This window comes from Leopardus geoffroyi, chromosome E3 (assembly GCF_018350155.1).
Source record: "Leopardus geoffroyi isolate Oge1 chromosome E3, O.geoffroyi_Oge1_pat1.0, whole genome shotgun sequence".
NCBI lineage: Eukaryota > Metazoa > Chordata > Mammalia > Carnivora > Felidae > Leopardus > Leopardus geoffroyi.
In genome coordinates this window covers 38,516,928-38,537,228 of record NC_059340.1, presented here as the reverse complement: position 1 = coordinate 38,537,228, position 20,301 = coordinate 38,516,928, and the positions used below count along the sequence as shown (strand labels likewise).

The following is a 20,301-nucleotide window of genomic DNA, read 5'->3' as shown; positions in this document are numbered from 1 at the left end:
TAGATGGAAACAGGTCTGAGGCTGGGAAGGGCGCCAGACAGAGATGTTTTAATGGTTGCCGTTCCCTGTCACTCTGCAAGGAAAAGGAAATACTTAACGATCAGAAATTGTCAGGCAGGTGTAAAAGAGATCTAATTAATCATAAAGACTATTTTCAAGTTGTGTTGGCACTGCCATTTTAAAAGCAGAGAACACTAACAACACTGAAATGAAGTCTCACTTCAATGAAGTTTAAAGAGAGCGACTACATATTGCTCAAATCTCAGTTGCTTCTTTGACGCTGAAAAATCATCCTCAGCTTGTTGCACACACTGACCACGAAACACAGCAGGCTGTCCCCTCTCCACGCTTCTCCCTTCTGTGGTTTATGTAACTTCTCCTTGTTTAACAAATGGTGGTACGTTGTCAAGATGAAAATGGATCCATTAAAAACCTACCTAAGAATAACACATGCTATAACTCTGCTAGTTTCAAAAGGTTATGGGTGAGGTGAGAAGAAACATGGGCGCACTGTCGAGAACCACTTAGACTGGCACCTCATTCTACCCACCGAGGACAACCAAGATGGTAAACAATAGAGAAGAGGGCCACATCCAACTCCCTACCTTCCTAAGAGTTGCCTGCTTCAGCCCTTTCTAGATGAAGTGCAAATGCCTTGAAGTTAGGAACATGTGTCATTATTCACCACTCTGTTTTCCACAGACCTTGACGCAGTATCTTGCACCAAGCAAGAGTTCAGTAATGTTGGGAAACGCTTCATTCCCAGCATCGCTGAGTGTTTCCACTGACGACCCTCTAGCAAGGCTGCTCCACTCCCCAGACTACTTATAACCCTGGGGTTCCCAAGGAACCACCTGGGCAGGACCTCCCTGGAGAAAACCCAATAATGTCCCCAATCAAATGAAACCTCAGGTCTCCAGATCATGACTCAAAGCCCAAGCAAACAAACAAAAAGTCCCTGTGGCCATCAGGACTTGATATGACCAAGGTCTTCTATCAGTCACGACTCCAATAAGGAAACAGTAACCCCAGATCAGATAGGTTTTAAATACAGGGAAGCAGAGGGCTTCAGAGAGCCTCACATGTGCCACCTGCCACATGTCTGCTTCAAGGGCCACAGACAACACAGCAATGTTTCCTCTGCCTCCCACAGTTGAACAGAACCTAACCTGGAGCCACAAATGAAAGAGCCAGGGAAATACAGCCCCAGGGTCTTCCAGAGACGAAGGAACAAATGGGGGTTGGCAGTGGCATCCCACCGATGCTGGACACACCCTCCATGGTGTTCCTGACCCCATCAGACCCAAGGACATCGGCTAACAAGATACTGGACACTTTTCTGCCAGATGATCCTCAAAAACAGTCACTGAAATGTCAACTTCAATCTCTGCAATCTACTCTCTAAGTAGATTGGGTCACTTCTGACCCAATCTCGGTGCACACAGATTTGCCTTCAAGACCCTCTGGTGAACTCACCTCATACTTCCAATCCAGCTCTTCCAAAGCACTTTTGCCTCCGTGGGCCTGACACCAAGAGAGCCAGCTGATTCTTCCAAGTGCCAACACCTTTTGACCGGGGTTAGAAATCAGCATTGAGAAGGAAGGCCTTTTTATCCTCTTATGTTGGATATGTTGTTCCGCTGCAGCTGTTGCTGTAAAGAACTACCTACCCCTGGGGGCGTCTGGGTGTCTCAGCTGGTTAAACGTCCACCTTCGGCTCTGGTCACGATCTTGCAGTTCATGGGTTTGAGCCCCGCATCAGGCTCTGTGCTGAGAGCTCAGAGCCTGGAGCCTACTTCAGATTTCATGTCTCCCTCTCTCTCTGCCCTTCCCTAGCTCACACTCTGTCTGTCTCTCCCTCAGAAATAAACATAAAAAATAAAATAAAAATTTAAAAAACCTGCCCCTGGACTGATGGGATGCCTTTTAATTTTAAGGCAAATGCGTAGATTTAAAAGTGCATGCAGTGTTTGCTGGCACAGGCCCCGGGAGCCTGCACACTGCTGGGGGCACAGGTAGGAGGGGGCACTCTTGGGGCCAGAGGGTAAGTGCCAAGGTCTAGATGGCCTATGTGTGAGAAGACTGGTTGGAGACAAGGGGCTGATCAGATAAATGAAGATACTGCAGATGATGGAAGCCACCTGTTACTCTTATCACTGCAGAAGACAGGTAGGAGCAGGGAAGGGGGAAGGGCTAACACAAACCAGAGGATATGAACTGTAAGTGGACACATCACAGCTTTTACAGCTATGCGGGTGGATGGAGAATTATAAATGTGTGCACACGTGCATATACGTACATACTTGTGTGTGGAGGGGAGCATGGACATATATTTAGTTTTCTAACGAAATCCACCAAGGAGGCTTAGTAGCCACGATGCCCCAGTGGCAGTGAACACACCTACTGCCCCCATGTTGGTTTCTAAAAACCATTCTTCACTCAAAGAAACCGGGGCTTATTGGAGAAATGGCTGGTTCCAGGACTGGGGCAAGGAAGGTTCAAGATAAATCTGCATGTGTTGGGCCAAAAAGGAAGCAAGTACTCAAAGAATGATGCAGACATATCAAAAGTACACAAGAGCCAGACTGAATGGCTACCACGGGCCAAATATGGGATAATCTGAGCATCAAAGTAGACAATGATAGTAATGGATTACAGCCCAACGAATAAGATAGGAACCTGTGAGTCTACTGCTAGGAGAGAAGGGAGGGAGGAAAGAGGAAAGAAACAGTAGGTGACCAACTAATAAGTGCAAAATAAATGAGGCAATCAGAAAATCATTTGGCAGCCATCACGCTAATTGATTGAGGTCAGAATCATCAAAGAATGCTAAAAGTAGTGGGTCAAAGTTTCATGAGAGGGTATTTACATAATCTCAAAATACTTCCCCACAAAATACTTAATAGCTGCAAAATGCTCATTCATTAATTCTGCAGTGAAGAAATCTGGTAGACATCTACTCAACCAATGACAAAAGTTAGCACCTCCAGAAATGGGGCAAATCAAAACTGAGCCGTCCTGCCAAAAAACACATAACCAGAATCTAATCGTGGGGGGCACCAGACGAGCCCGGCCGTGGGACATTCTACAAAGTAACCAGCCTCTTCTCTTCAAAAATGTCAAGGTCAGGAAACAAATACTAAGGACCTATTCTAGACTGAAGGAGACAATTCATGTACCACGCAATCCTGGCTGGGCTCCGGGGTTCATAAAGGACACTACTGGGACAAGTGGCAAAATGTAAAGGGGACCAATGGATTAGGAGGTGTATGATGGAGACGTTCATTTCCTGACAGTATGTGGTGGCTACGCAGGAAGGCATCCTTATTTTTAAGAAAGACACACAAAGTATTCAGGGACACTCTCTGCAATCTATTCTCAAATGGTTCTGGGAGGGTGGGGGGAAGTGTGTGAGTTTATGTGTGGAGAAAGAGACAAGTGTGCTAGGATGTTAACAATTTAGGGAATGTGGCTGAAGGGTCAGCACAGGGTCGGTGGGTACCTCCAGGCACCCCAATTACATAGTTGTGGTTACACCTACCACACACAGCCCTTCAAATAATCTACTTGGGCTACCTTAAATACTAAATGGTGTTGGATCACCAATGTCAAGGTAAGGAACCGGGCACCATAAACTCCCGAGGAAAAGGCTATGTCATCCGTCTCTGGATCCTACCCCCAAGCCACACTTAGTGCCCTGTAAATTCTCAAATAGCGGGCGCTCAACAGATACATGTTGAATGCAAGCTACTTATTGTAGGATGAATAATGTCTCTTCCGAAATTCATGTTCACCCAGAACCTGAGAATGTGGCTTTATCTGGAAAGAAGGTCTTTACAGATGTACTTAGTTAAGGATCAATGTGAGATCATACTGGATTAGGTGGGCCATAAATCCTTAGAAGACACAGAAAAAAGGATAGAGACACACACAAGAAGGCAAAGTAAAAGGCAGAGGCAGAGACTACAGTGATGAGTCGACAACCCAAGAAACCAGCAGGGATTGCCCACAGACACCAGAAGCCAAGGGAGAGGCAGGGGACCGACTCCCTGTCAGAGCCTCCAGAAGGAACCAGCCCTGCCAACACCTTGATCTTCAACTTGTGGCCCCCAGATCTGTGAGAGCATGAATTCCTGTTGTTTGCAGCCACCCAGTTTGTGGTACTTTTTTTTACTGCTCCCTACGAAATGAATACACTACTCACAGAATATTTAAAGTGGCTTTTTCAACTACAGTAAAACCTCACTTAACATGTTAACTTCATTACGGTAAAATCACTTTAATGTGTTCGTATTTCAGCTAAATGAATCTGACTTAGCACCTTAAACCACACACTGCATAAGTACAGTTTCTTTACAACATTAAGCTGCTCTTGATCAGCACTCAAACAGTGGAGAATGTCAGAGACTAGCGAGGTGCACACTGTATTTTTTTTTTAAGAGACAAACTGATTTTTTTAACAGTTTATTATTTTTTTAAAGATTTGTTTATTTTTGAGAGAGACAGAGACAGAGACAGAGAGAGTGGGAAGGGGCAGAGAGAGAGGGGGACACAGAATCCGAAGCAAGCTGTCAGCACAGAGGCCGACGCGGGGCTCTTACGAACCGCAAGATCATGATCTGAGCTGAAGTCAGACGCTTAACCCACTGAGCCACCCAGGTGCCCCTGATTTTTAAATTATAGACAACCTACTATATAAATGGCACAGCTTCAGATGTTCTGACACGTTACAAATAAACTACAGTAAAAATTTCTTGGAATAGGGGCTAAAAATCCAGGAATGAACAGGATATTTAAGAGGCATGCAGGGCACCTGGGTGGCTCATTCAGTTAACGGTCCAACTCTTGATTTTGGCTCAGGTCATGATCTCACAGTTCATGGGTTCAAGCCCATGTTGGGCTCTGTGCTGATGGCGCAAAGCCTGCATGGGATTCTCTCTCTCCCTCTCTCTGCCCCTCCCCTGCTCTCACTCTCTCTCTCTCAAAAATATATTAAAAAAAAAAAACAAAGGTCATGCATTTCCAGCCATGAATCATTCCACATATACAACAGTTATATACAAATCCATCATTTAAAATTTGACCACAGGAAATTTTAAAATGTAGTGAAGTGGGCAAGATAAATCCATGATTGATAGTAAAGAGTGAAAATACATTTGGATTACAATATCGGAAATAGTTAAATTATGCAGCACTTCTGCAGAAAACACAGTTGTTGTTTTTTTAATTTAGTCAGTGAAACAAAAAATAATATTGATGTCTGAGAAGGGAACAGCAGTTTGCATTCATCAAGAGAACACTTGCCCTTCGAATGGAGCATTTCATGTTCAAGCCTCGCATCTATTTATAACAGCCGGGCACATGTCACTACAATAGTTGATTGTACTATGCAGCTGTGTGAGTGCCTCAAGAAGGGCAGCCATGGACAGCCTGCACTTTGATGTTTCCCTTTTTTTGAGATTTAAAATAACATTTTAAAAAACTGCCAACCAGCAAGGTCACAAAATATTTTTGGATGGCACGGGGAATGATTGCAAAGTTGTGGTTCACTTCAGATGCGGCGGTCTGGGGCTCAGCCAACAGCCCAATTGCACAACATCCTGCCAATGCCAACTTCAAAAGTTATTTGCTTCAGAGAGCTCACCAACTCCTCCTTTCCAGTAATAAAACCCCATTCCGTAAGTTTGCAGAGGGTCTCCTCATAGGGAATACCTAAGGGAACAAGGATTCCCTGACCACCTTATTTACAATTGTAACCACGACCGCCAGACCTCTTCGCTGCCCTCACACCACCCCAAAGCCCCTGCCCATCCGTGAATTTTCTCAAAGCACTTACCACTGACACCCTACATATTTTTCTAATATATGTGTCGATTTTCAACTACCTCCTTCCATTATACATGGTTCAGAAAAGGAGGGCTTCGTGTCTGTTGTGTTCTCTGATGGATCTATAGACCTGAGACTCCTGCCTGGCACATAATATTTACAGAGTGCATACTTGGGAAATTACCAAATTTAAATAGCAGAGACAATGGTAGCAGGAAACACATGGGGATACTGATGTCTGATATTAGATTGCAGAATTCGATGCCACCCTCTTCCCCCAACCACACACAAACATGCAGGTTTTGTTCATACATTTATGCATGCAAAAAGAGAAATAGACTTTTAAAATACCCGATTTTCTCAAACTGGTAGGATGCAAAGACTAGGACCTCACAGGGTTCAATTCTGAAATAATACTCACTCAAAGCATGTCTCTGGAGCTCTTAGATCACAATGCATCCATCCGACAAACCTTCCTGCTAAAGATACCGGACATGCAAAGCCCCTGAGCTAATGAAGTGTGGCCCTAATTAAAGGTGTAGCTAAAAACTATCATGTCACACAAAACAATACAGTACTGTGTACAACAACTCTCAAGGTTTTAGTTTTTTTCAGGGTTTTACAAGAGTGTATCATGAAAACCTATTTTAGGTAAATAAAACTCCCAGTACACCCCCTACCCAGAAACTCTAGAAGGTCAGAAAGAGGCACAGAGCAGATCCCCAATGGAAGGGGAGGAGGGACACAGGGCAGAGAGGGACAGGAGACCAACTGGGATCAGGATCAAGGGCTGTTCTGGCAAATTCTGCAAAGCCTTTCTTCCATACAAGGGTCAGCCACACTCAGAAAGCTGGTTCTATTCAGAATTCACAGGTGAAGAAGCCTTTAGAAATGCTTTTGGGAAGGAGCAATTCGCTAGCAGAATAAAGTTGTCATTTCCTCTTCGTTAAAGATGCCTGAGGAGCAACAAAGCTCCGCACCTACAATGGCCACGACTGGTTTACTGAGGACCTGGAGCAAATGGTTTTGAAGGCACCTTCCTAACCGACAGCAAGCAGTGCTTGAAACAGGGAGCTCCCAGTCAGGGCTTGGGAACGCGAGAGTCTTCAGCTAAGAGGGAGCAGGTCAAGTTCCACCAGAGACGGACTGACTGCCTAACTTATGTATTTGCCCCTCGGAGGTCGTCTTCGGAAAGAATCCGAGCATTCCTGAATAATTTCCTCATCGTTAGATCCCAAAACGTTTACAGAATAGCCGCTTCAGGCACAGCCGTTTTCCTACCTGCACAAAAGTTCTGTGGCTACAAAGCAAAATTGAAAGGGGCATTAGTCCTCCCCTGAGTCAAGACCAGCCCTCACCGTAAAAAGCAGTTCTGGGCGCCTGGGTGGCGCAGTCGGTTAAGCGTCCGACTTCAGCCAGGTCACGATCTCGCGGTCCGGGAGTTCGAGCCCCGCATCGGGCTCTGGGCTGATGGCTCAGAGCCTGGAGCCTGTTTCCGATTCTGTGTCTCCCTCTCTCTCTGCCCCTCCCCCGTTCATGCTCTGTCTCTCTCTGTCCCAAAAATAAATAAACGTTGAAAAAAAAAAAAAAAAAAAAGCAGTTCTGACCTCAAACTGGGGCTCTCTGGGGGCACCAAGAGGCAGCCTATGACCTGCAGAGGCAGACCCAGAGTCCAACTCATCTCCACATCAGTGTTTTTGATTCACGCTCCGCCGGGAATGTGAGTGTGATGAAGGCCAGAGACATGCAGGTTTCTCAGTATGCGTTTTCAGCATCGGCTCCCAGACAGGCTGGTCACACTCACCGCACCCATGCCCTCCTGCTGCAATCTCTAAAGCCGCCTCACCACGGCACCCACCTCCCAGTGCAGGCCCTGGGCCCCACCAGTGCAAACCGACCAGTGCAAACCGCCAAAGCTCTCCTCCGAAGGCCACTCCTGGTGCCGACACACGGCTATCCCCACAGAGCTCTGCCCAGGCACTCGGTTCTTCCAGGAAACCCGCACCCAGGAAACCTACCTCAGGCTCATTCTGCTACTATTTTGTGTCCATAGTAGGTTTTGATGGCTACAATAACATCCTTTTTTTTTTTTTAATTTTTTTTTAACGTTTATTTATTTTGAGACAGATAGAGACAGCATGAACAGGGGGAGGGTCAGAGAGAGAGGGAGACACAAAATCGGAAGCAGGCTCCAGGCTCTGAGCTGTGAGCACAGAGCCCAATTTTTTTATTATTAATTTTTCTTATTTAAGTAATTTTTACACCCCACATGGGGCTCAAACTCAGGATCCCTAGATCAAAAGTCACATACTCCAGATTGAGCCAGCTAGGCACCCGTCCTTTTTTTTTAAAAAAAAAAAACAGGGGGCGCCTGGGTGGCGCAGTCGGTTAAGCGTCCGACTTCAGCCAGGTCACGATCTCACGGTCCGTGAGTTCGAGCCCCGCGTCGGGCTCTGGGCTGATGGCTCAGAGCCTGGAGCCTGTTTCCGATTCTGTGTCTCCCTCTCTCTCTGCCCCTCCCCCATTCATGCTCTGTCTCTCTCTGTCCCAAAAATAAATAAACGTTGAAAAAAAAAAATTTAAAAAACAAAAAAAAAAAAACAAAACTGATGCTTACTTTCTCGTTTCAAAGGCAACACACACACACACACACACACACACACACATACATATATATATTTTTTTTAATTAATTAATTTATTTATTTATTTTTTTTGCTGGAAAGGCTGAAAGAGCCAAAAGTGTAGTGCAATAAAAAAAATAATGATGATCAGTAAGTGCAGCCAGAAAGATCAACCCCTCTTCATTTCCTTTCCACAATTTTTTTTAATGAGACCTCTACTGAGATGGACTTCACATACCATACAACATGCCCACTGGAAGTGCACAATCCAGTGACTTTCAGTATATTTAAGGAGTTGTGCTACCACTGGTACAATCGATTTACATTTCCAACATCCCAAAAAGATACTCTGCATCCTTCAGTGGTCACTCCGTCATATCAGCTTATCTTCTTCTGGGTCTGCCCAGCAGCTGCCCTGCTCTGTTTTCTTCCAAACACCAGCCCCTCTTCTCAATCCACCATCTCCCAGCTAGCGCCACCCCACGCCCAGTAGAAAAGTCCTGACTCCACTCACTGGAGTTAATAATATCAAAGCTTCTGTGAGCACAGAAGAGGTCCCATTCAAAATTTTCTCTCCCATGTGAAATGTCACTGCTAAGGGTAATAATGATGATGTAATTGACATCATGAGGACAATAACAACAGAGGAAAGCATTTACCGTGTGCTCCAGAGTACCAACCACTGTTCTGTACATTACACAGGGTGTCCCATCACATCATTATTGCAAGCCAGTACAGGAAGGACTACTACCAGCCCCACTATAGAGATGAAAAAACCAAGGCCCACCAGAACCAAGGTCCCAAGGGTTTAGAACAAAGAGACCTAAAATTCGAACCCCAGACAATGTGATGCCAAGCTCATGCCATTGACCCAATACTACACTGCCTCTCCCTTCAGAGAACTCTCTAAAATGCAGTCGAGCCAAAGTGACATCATGGGGGCAAACGACAGATGAGGCACTTGCCTGCAGAGCCTAGGAAAGGATGTGCTATGAGTAGGATAAAGAGCCAGGGAGCGAGAACGCTGCACAGAGGAGACTAGACAGGCATGATGCTGTGACAGGTGTGGCCAAACCTGGGTCTCCTTCAAGGGTAAGACTCACACCAGACTTAGTGTTCTAGCCTCACCAGGAGAGGGGCCCTGGGCTTCAGTCAAATGAATTATTGCCAATTAAGTTTGTCTTCTTGAATCAGGGAGCTAAAAGAAGTCTCTGAATTAGCAACCGTGTAGTAAGGGGTAAGGGAATTGTGTGGGGAGAGGACACAACCAAAAATGCAATGATTAAACTTAAGGCTTTCAAGCAATTCACTAAGCTATTAGCAGAGGTTATCTCTAAGGGACGTAAGTGCTTTTCATTTCCACATTCTCTATTTGATACTGGTAAATTTCTACAAGCTTATTTACACTACTTAGAAAGTTTTAAAAAAAACCCATATAAATGAAGCCTTGAGGGAAGATGCAGACTTTCTGGAATAGTGAGAAGCTTCACAAAACTTCCCTCAAAAAGCAATGTTAAAAATGGACAAATTTGTCAAAACGACCATTTCAGGGCTGGAAATCAACCAGAGCCATACAACATATTGAGAAGTATTTATTGAAGAACTGCATAAAACAATGGCAGTATGCAGGATGCCAGCCTGGGGTGCTCTCGCCCCTCAGCCCAGCTTGTACCCCTTATTGTGGTGGTAGATCCACCAGGGCAGGACAAGCCTTGACAACTGGTGGCTCCTCCGCGAGACGGGCTGACTTGATGAGAAGCAGACAGACAAACCCAAGGGCATTGCTGTAAACATCAGTGACCGTGGGCAATTATAGACCAACCCCTTAGCTAGCTTTAGGTTGTAATACTGGCTGAGGCAAGCAACAAACCAGCAGACAAGTAAAAAAAAAAAAAAAACTGGCAGGTAGATGCAAAGATTAAGAGAACGATAGTGATGAGCTGCCACATCTCCCTGGAATCCTGGAAGGGTGCACAACTGCAGGAGAGACTGGAGAGGGCCCTGGTTCTCCATTCAACCTGGCTGAAGTGAGACCCAGTAAGAGGAGACATAAGAAGGTCTGGCAGAGAGTAAGCCAAGACAGACCTGTAAATAACCTGAACTCTGAATGTGTTCTCAACCTAAACACAGATCCTCTGCGAAATGGTAAAGCTCTCATGGCCTGAGTTGTTTAAGGAGACCCCTAACCAATCACTAGTAAGCTCTATTCGTGCAGGGGTGACCCTTAGGATACTGGGCTTAAATATAAAAACAAGGGAAAAACTGAGCAGGATCAGCTGCACACCGCTGGGAAGGCTGACTCTGCAGAACTAATCCAGACAAGGCATAAACAAAAAGGAACAACAACAAACCTGGATTTTGCCAAGGGTGGTCAGAATACAGAGCTGCTACAGCATATGAACTATAATATCCAGTTTAAAAAATAAAAGGTGAAACACACGAAGAAACAAAAACGTATTGGGAACTAGACTCAGGAAAAAGAGCAATACAAACTCTACAGGGGCCCAGGTGCTGGATTCACAAAGATGAAAAATAGCTATTATAAATAAGGTCAAGGAACTGAAAGAATCCATGTTTAAAGAATAAATGGAAAGCATGATGACAATGACATACCAAATAGAGAATGTCAATAAATTAAAAGTATAAAACTGAATAGACATTCTAGAGTTCAAAAGTACAGAAACTAATGAAGAATTCAGTATAGGGGCAAAACAGCAGACCTGAGATGGCCGAAGAATCTGCAAACTTGAAATTACCCAATCTGATGAAGAAATAAAAAAGAATAAAGAAAAATACACAGATCTCAGAGACATGAGGGATACCATCAGGAATATCAACATGCACATAAAGGAAGTCAAAAGAAGAGAAAAAGAAGCAGAAAAGTATTTGAAAAAAAAAAAAAAAACACAATGGTCCAAACTTCCCATATTCAATTTTAAAAAATTAATCTCGGGGCACCTGGGTGGCTCAGTTGGGCATCCAACTTCGGCTCAGGCCGTGATCTCATGGTTCGTGGGTTCGAGCCCCACGTCAGGCTCTGTGCTGACAGCTTAGGGTCTGGAGCCAGCTTCGGATTCTGTGTCTCCCCTCTCTCTGCCCCTCCCTCCCCCACTCGCACTGTGTTTGTGTGTGTGTGTGTGTGTGTGTGTGTGTGTGTGTGTGCGCGCCTCTCTCTCAAAAATAAACATTAAAAAGATTAAAATATTAATCTTCACATCCAACAAACTCGAAATAAGTTCAACAAACTCTAAGGAAGATTAACATAGATAACTGCTGGACTCCTCATAGTCAAACTGTTGAAAGCCAAGCACAAAGAGATAATTTCAAATGAATCAAGAGAAAAGTGACTCATCATATAAAGGGGAACCACAATAAGATTAGCAGTTGACTTCACATCTGAAATGATAAAAACCAGAAGGCAGTGACAGGACATGTTCAAAGTGCTGAAAGAAAAAAATGGTTAACCAAGAAGTCTATATCCAACAAAACTATATTTCAAAAGGTAAGTAGAGGAGCGCCTGGGTGGCTCAGTTAGTTAAGCATGTGACTTTGGCTCAGGTCACGATCTCACCATTCACCATTCATAAGTTCAAGCCCCGCGTCGGGCTCTGTGCTGACAGCTTGGAGCCTGGAGCCTGCTTGGGATTCTGTGTCTCCCTCTGTCTCTACCCCTCCCCTACTTGTGCTGTCTCTCTTTCTCTCTCTCAAAAATAAACAAACATTAAAAAAAAAAAAAAAAAAAAAAAAAAGCCTTGAAGGAAGGATGGCCAGGACAAAAGGTAAGTAGAGATAGACATTCCCAGATAAAGAGACTGACATCATCTGTTGCTAGTGGAGCTGCTTTACCAGAAATACGAAAAGAAGCCCTTCAGGCTAACAGGAGAGGACACCAGATGGTAACCTGAATCCACCAAAAAAATTAAGAGCACTAGTAACAGTAATCATATAGGTAAATATAAAAGAGAGTTATAAATACTTTTGTCTCTTCTACAGGTAACTAACTGATTTAAAAGTACATAAAACAGTAACTCTAGACCTTCATTTCGGGACTCATAAGATATGAAGTGGAATATATATAATAATAATACCACAAAGGAGGGAGGAAAGAGAGACTTTTTTTGGGTCTTTGATGCGGTGTTCTGGCTCTTCAAAATACTCTGATCCTAGGAATGCCAGGAGGGAGTTCACCTGTCTACAATATCTGTAGAGTGGGAAGATTTTTCACATCTGATTCTCTCTCTACATATATAAGCTACTTATCTAAAAGAAATAAAGAAAGACATTTTCCAAGCAGGTAAGGAAGATATTTACTCAAAATAGATGAGGTCTTTTTTTTTTAAGTCCTAAAGCTGCTAACCTTGACTTCAAAAGAGCATCAATAATAACGCTTCAGAAAAGAGACTGCTAGCTGGGAGTTGACAGAATCAAAACAGAATATACCCAATTTCTGGAAAAGTACACTCTATTGGTTAAAACGTGGTTATAACACAAAATGGCATCTTTGTATTTAATATTACTGTGCACTGAATGAACCAAGACATTTAATGGAGAAAAGTTTCTATATTTTATTGGAAATGAGCCAGTATTAATCTAAAGTAGACAATCATGAGATACATACTATAATCTCTAACCACTAAAAATAGAATTCAAGAAAGAATGTAAAAACTCAACAAATGAATTAAAATAGAACGCTAGAAAATACCTATTTAACCCAAAAGACAGTGAGGAGCAACAGAGAGCAACAAGGAACCAAAGAAGACATGAGTCAGAGAAAATAAAGAGCAAAATAGTAGATGGAATACAACTGTAACAATAATATAAGTGGATTAAACACTCCAATAAAGGGCAAAGACTATCAAACTAGATAACAAATAAGAACGATATCCAACCATATGCTGTGTATACAAGACACAAATAAGAAAAAGATGTACTATGTGAACATAAGCCATAAGAAAATTACAATAGCTCTACTGATATCAGACAAAATAAACTTTAAGATTAAAGAAGTTACCAGTGGGGCGCCTGGGTGGCGCAGTCGGTTAAGCGTCCGACTTCAGCCAGGTCACGATCTCGCGGTCCGGGAGTTCAAGCCCCGCGTCAGGCTCTGGGCTGATGGCTCAGAGCCTGGAGCCTGTTTCCGATTCTGTGTCTCCCTCTCTCTCTGCCCCTCCCCCGTTCATGCTCTGTCTCTCTCTGTCCCAAAAATAAATAAAAATGTTGAAAAAAAAATTAAAAAAAAAAAAAGTTACCAGAGAAAAAGAGAAAAGTTTTATAATTATAATTCATCAGGAAAATATGACAATTATATACACATAAGCACTTAACACAATACCAAAATACACAAGGCAAAAACCGACAGAACCGAAGGGAGAAACAGACAATTCAAAATAGTATTTGGAGACTTTAATACCCCAGTCTCAGTATGATGGAACAACAAGGAGAAAATCACCAAGGATACACAAGGCTTGAACAACACTGTCAACCATTTGACCTAACTGACATCTTGAGAACACTTCCAGCAGCAACAGCAGAATACATGTAACATTTTCCAGGACAGACGATAGGCTAGGCCAAAAAACAAGTGTCAATACATTTAAAAGGAGCAAAATAACTTAAAGCATATTCTCTACCACAATGGAAGTAAACTGGAAATCAAGAATACAAAGAAATTTGGGGATCCTCAAATACTTGGAATAGGAAACACTCCTAAATAAGTCAAGAGTCAAAGAGATTGAAATCACAAGGGAACTTAGAAACTACTTCAAACTCAATGGAAATAAAAACACAGCAGATCAAAATTACAGAATACACCTTTGGAAAGTGCTGAGAGGGAAATTTATAACTTTAAAAGCCTGTAGGAGAAAAAGAAAAATCTCAAGTCAATAATATGAACTTCCACCTTAAGAAACTAGAAAAAGAAGAATACACTAAACGCAAAACAAGCAGAAGAAGGCAATAATAAATACTAGAGTAGATATTAATGAATTAGAAAAAAATAAAATTGATTAAGACCAAAAGTTCATTCTCTGATCAGGAACAAGGCAAGGATGTCCACTCGTATCACTTCTAGTCAATTCTATACTGGAGTTCCTAGCCACTATAATATGAAAGAAAAGAAAAGAATAGAAGATTTAAGAAAAGAAAATTTTAAATGCACAGATTGGAAAGGAAGAAGTAAAACTTCTTTAGTCACAGAAGTGAGTACTCACAAATCCTATATACAGAAAATTCTAAGGAGTCTACCCCGTAAAAATCTAGTATAATAAATAAGTTAGGCAAGTTCACAGGATATAAAATCAATATCCAAAAACCAACTGTATTTTTATATACAGTCAATGAACAATCCAAAAAGGAAATTAAGAAACAATTCCATTGGGGCGCCTGGGTGGCGCAGTCGGTTAAGCGTCCGACTTCAGCCAGGTCACGATCTCGCGGTCCGTGAGTTCGAGCCCCGCGTCGGGCTCTGGGCTGATGGCTCAGAGCCTGGAGCCTGTTTCCGATTCTGTGTCTCCCTCTCTCTCTGCCCCTCCCCCGTTCATGCTCTGTCTCTCTCTGTCCCAAAAATAAATAAACGTTGAAAAAAAAAAAATTAAAAAAAAAAAAAGAAACAATTCCATTTACAACATCATCAAAAGTAATAAATATTTAGGAATAAATCTAATGAAAGAAGTGCAAAACTGTACACTGAAAAGTACTGAAAAATACTGAAATGTATTGAAAAATATTGAGTTATTAAATAATATCTAAATAAGTAGAAGGAGATAGATACTGTGCTCTTGGATTGGAGGACTCAGTGTTGTTAAGATGGTAATTCTCCCCAAACAGAGCTGCAGATTCAACACCAATCGAGGATGTTTTTTTATAGAAACTGACAAGAACGGCCAATAAGTAGATAATTGTTTGAAGCTGGGTTATGGGCATCTGACAGTTCATTATAACATTCTCTTCACTTTTGTATGTTTGAAATGACCCACAATAATGGATAGTGGGGTTTTTTTGTTTGCTAAAAAAAAGTGCTGGAAGAAAGAAAAAAAATTAACAACTAAGGAGAAGCAATTAATTTCAGGCGCTGCCTTAATACTCCTCACTCTTCATCCTCGGCCTGTATCACTCACCTATAGGTTAATTCTTGCTGAGTCCACTCTTTGTGCACGTGGCCAGTGCAAAGGTCAGGTGAGGAGGGAAAACTAAGAGACCAAACAGACTGACAAAGGGAACATAAGCGAAAGATCACATGCATTTGCTACAGCCGTTCGTGTGGTCTAATTCATCACCAGGCTTAAAATGTTTGGCAGCTTATAGCAACTCCACAACTGCACATGTCAGTCTCTAATGAACCACATGCCAGACTGGAAGCTACTGGAGAACCGTTACAAAGTGCTCCTCTATTGTTATGACAATTGCACAGTAATTTACTGGGATGTGGGCTAAGTACAAATTAGTGGTACTCTAAGACCAAAGCATCCAGATCTTCAAAGTTGCCATCTTCACTGCCCTACCCCATCCTGTCAGGAACACCTGCACATTCCTTTCACTTTCTATTCCCAAGTGCACACTATAAAGCCCTGGCCAAAAGGGAAAGCAGACCTATTTTAGTTTCCTTCCAAATATTTGGTGCTTTCCAATTTTACTCCTACCTTCCCTAATGGAATAATACTTTACATTTATAAAGTATCATTCATCTCCTCTTAAGACCCTTACCAAACCACCACAACACAGGTAGGGCAGGCGTTAAGTGCAAAGTAATGGCAGAAGTCCAATGTCACATGGCAGCATCCAGCCCTCCAACCCATGACTATTAACAAGTGGGATGTACTTTCCACTTCCTGCTGCTGCCTCTCAAAGCACAGGGGACACTTCCCAAAACAAATAAGGATCCCTGATCTAGGAATGGGTAAGAATGCACCTGAATGGTCTGTGATAGGCAACTTACCATGGAATCCCCCCAAAAAACTTATAAAGACATAGGACATCCTGAAGTTTTAAAAAACTTATAAAGACATCCTGAAGTTTTAAATAGCACTAAATAGTTCTAACATATAATACCCCATAAATATTTTGTCTGAAAAACAGCACACTTGGTTTTCTCATTTTGATCTACGACTACAAATGTCCTTCTACTCCTTGACTATGTTTAATTTTCTCTCTCTTCTCCCTAGTCTAGAGCAATAGTTTTACCTTTTAATGATACAGGTCATATGTCCATTAACACTTCCATGAGAACCATGAAAAAGGTGAGTATCACTCTTTAGAATAAATAATTTGTATCAAAACACTTAGCTTTAAAAGACTCCCACTTGGGGCGCCTGGGTGGCTCAGTGTCTGACTTTTGATTTCAGCCCAAGTCATGATCTCATTGTCATGAAATCAAGCCCCAAGTTGGGCTCTGTGCCGACAGCATGGAGCCAGCTTGGGATTCTCTCTCTCCTTCTCTCTCTGCCCCTCCCCTGCTTGTGCTCATGCTCTTGGAATAGGACTCTAAAGTGAGTCCTTTAAAGTGAGTCCACTTTCTCTCTAAAGTGAAAAACAAAAGACTTGCACTTGTAAGAGCAATCAGAATTTCAAAAATGCCTAGTGAAACATAACCTTGTCCATGCCAACTTTCTCATTTACATGTAAATCAAAGAAAGGATTTACTTTTCCAGACATTTCAATTTTCTTTGGATGCAGGAAAAGATTCTTTATTATACCAAAGCAAATGCAATTTCACTATTCAATTTCCTTATCTTTTATACAATTAAACTGGAAATCATCATCTGAGACAGAATTAGACAACTTTCTGATGCTCAGCTCTAAGGAAAAAGAGTTTTAAGAACTGAAATGACAACTTTAAAACCATTAGACTAATGGACAGCAGGGAGGGGATGAGAAAAAAATGCATTCCAAGTTAGAAACATGAGCTCCTGCTCTGAGTGTAGGGGTTTTTTTTTAACGAATTTATGAAACAGATTGAAATAATATTCATAACCAACATTATTGCACAAGTATGGTAAAATGCTAATTTTTAAAATCCTTCTTGTACTACGGCTATTTTTGTGTTGGCCAAGCAAGTCACTTCCTCTCTCCAGGCTTCTAACAATGAACATATTCTGACAGCATTATACACACAACTCCACTGCAGACCAAGATGGTTCTGGGTCAAACTCAAGACTTCTGGTTCATATTAGAATAGTTATCAAATTAAGATAGTTCTGGCTCAACTGAGTCATCCTACACAGGCAGCTGAGTCCATTTCAAGGTTAAATGCCTGCTCTGGAGTAACCCTGTGCATCCTGGACAGCTGCATTTTATGCTCTCTTCTAAATAGAACTGGACGCCCAGAGGAGTCCAAAAATCCACACAGCTTCCAGGTGACCTTCAAGAGCAGGTTAAGTTGCGGCCAGAGCTGACCAAGAGGATGGGATGTCTATCATCAGCAGGTGAGAGGTCATCTCCCTAGACATACTCCCCCACTGTGAACTAATGTATGCAAACATTTACTTCGTAAATTTGTTTATCATCACTGAGTCAGCAGAATCACATCTCTGAACCTGTTTCTTCTGGTGGCTGAACTAACTCTACAGTCACACTTTTGGTGAAAAATGGATTCTTTCTTCAGTTAAATAGGCTGGCGTAGGTGGGGGGAGGTAAACATTTTTTCTTCTTTCACTTTTGGGATTTGAAGGTCTGTCAGAGTTTTTCTGTTTGTGGGGAAAACAAATCTTTGAATACTACGATTTATAATTTAAGCAGTTTAAGAAATGAAAAATGTATGGGGGCGCCTAGGTAGGTCAGTCGGTTAAGCGTCCAACTTCAGCTGAGGTCATAATCTCGCAGTTCATAAGTTTGAGCCCTGCGTCGGGCTCTGTGCTGACAGCTGACAGCTCAGAGCCTGGAGCCTCCTTCGAATTCTGTTTCTCCCTCTCTGCATCCCCCCGCCCCCCGCTCATGCCCTGTCCCTCTCTCTCTCTCTCAAAAATAAACAAACATTAAAAAAATTTTTTTTAATAAAAAAACTTTTAAAAATAAATGAAAAATGCATAGAATGTGATACTCTCACACCAAGACAAGTTTACATCCGATCCACACCCAGTATATCATCAGAGTTAATCTGCCTTCATCTTTCCTCACTTTCATGTCTTTAACACACATTCCCACCAATTAGGATAACTCATATAATGCTTTTTTAAAAATTAATAGTTCCTTTTTGCTAATAAAAGTAACACCTGTCTGGTGTAAAAAAAAAAAACTGAAACAAAAAGTATATAAAACTAGGGGCGCCTGGGTGGCTGAGTCAGGCGTCTGACTTCAGCTCAGGTTATGATCTCTTGGTTCGTGGGTTTGAGACCCCATCAGCTCTGCATGGACAGAAAATTTTTATATTTAAAATTTGTAATATAAAGCTAGAAGTTTTAAGGGGGACTCTTGAGGGGAGAAAAGATTTATATATATATATATATATATATATATATATATATATATATATATATATATTAATAATAAATTATTTAAAAATTAAATATATATACACATACACACACACACACACACACACCCCAAAAGCAACAAAAGATTAGAAAGGACCAGAAACGACCACCAGAAACTCCAACTCTACAAGCATCATAATGGCAATAAATTCATATCTTTCAATACTCACTCTAAACATCAATGGACTCAATGCTCGAATCAAAAGACAAAGGGTAATAGAATGCATCAGAAAACAAGATCCATCTATATGCTGTTTACAAGAGACCCACTTTAGACCTAAAGAAACCTTCAGATTGAAAATAAGTGGATGGAGAACCATCTATCATGCTAATGGTCAACAAAAGAACGCCGGAGTAGCCATACTTATATCACACAATCTAGACTTTAAAATAAAGACTGTATCAAGAGATGCAGAAGGGCATTATATCATAATCAAGGGGTCTATCCACAAAGAAGACCTAACAACTGTAAACATTTATGCGCCAAATGTAGGAGCACCCAAATATACAGATCAATTAACCACCAACATAAAGAAACTCATGGATAGTAATACCGTAATAGTAGGAGACTTCAACACCCCATTCACAGCAATGGACAGATCATCTAATCAAAAAATCAACAAGGAAACAATGGCTTTGAATGACACACTGGACCAGATGGACTTAACAGATATATTCAGAACATTTCATCCTAAAGCAGCACAATATACATTCTTCTCCAGTGCACATGGAATGTTCTCCAGAATAGACCATATACTGGGACACAAATCAGCCCTAAGTAAGTACAAAAAGATCGAGATCATACCGTGCATATTTTCAGACTACAATGCTATGAAACTCGAAATCAACCACAAGAAACAATTTGGAAAGGCAACAAATACTTGGAGACTGAAGAACATCCTACTAAAGAATGAATGGACTAACCAGGCAGTTAAAGAAGAAATTTAAAAGTATATGGAAGTCAATGAAAATGATAGCACCACAACCCAAAACCTCTGGGACACAGCAAAGGCAGTCATAAGAGGAAAGTATATAGCAATCCAGGCCCTCCTAAAGAAGGAAGAAAGATCTCAGATACACAACCTAAACTTACACCTTAAGGAGCTGGAAAAAGAACAGCAAATAAAGCCGAAAACCAGCAGAAGGCAGGAAATAATAAAGATTAGAGCAGAAATTAATGCTATCAAAACAACAACAACAAAAAACAGCAGAACAGATCAATGAAACCAGAAGCTGGTTCTTTGAAAGAATTACCAAAATTGATCAACCACTAGCCAGTTTGATCAAGAAGAAAAAGGAAAGGACCCAAATAAGTAAAATCAAGAATGAAAGAGGAGAAATCACAACCAACACAACAGAAATAAAAACAATAATAAGAGAGTATTA

General features: G+C 41.8%; 1 protein-coding gene across 2 annotated transcripts in view; it reads right to left on the bottom strand.

Moving 5' to 3' along the window:
• Positions 1 to 20,301, bottom strand: part of ADCY9 (adenylate cyclase 9) — a 133,419-nt gene that overhangs the window by 63,560 nt on the left and 49,558 nt on the right. The gene's annotated exons all lie outside the window — the stretch shown is intronic.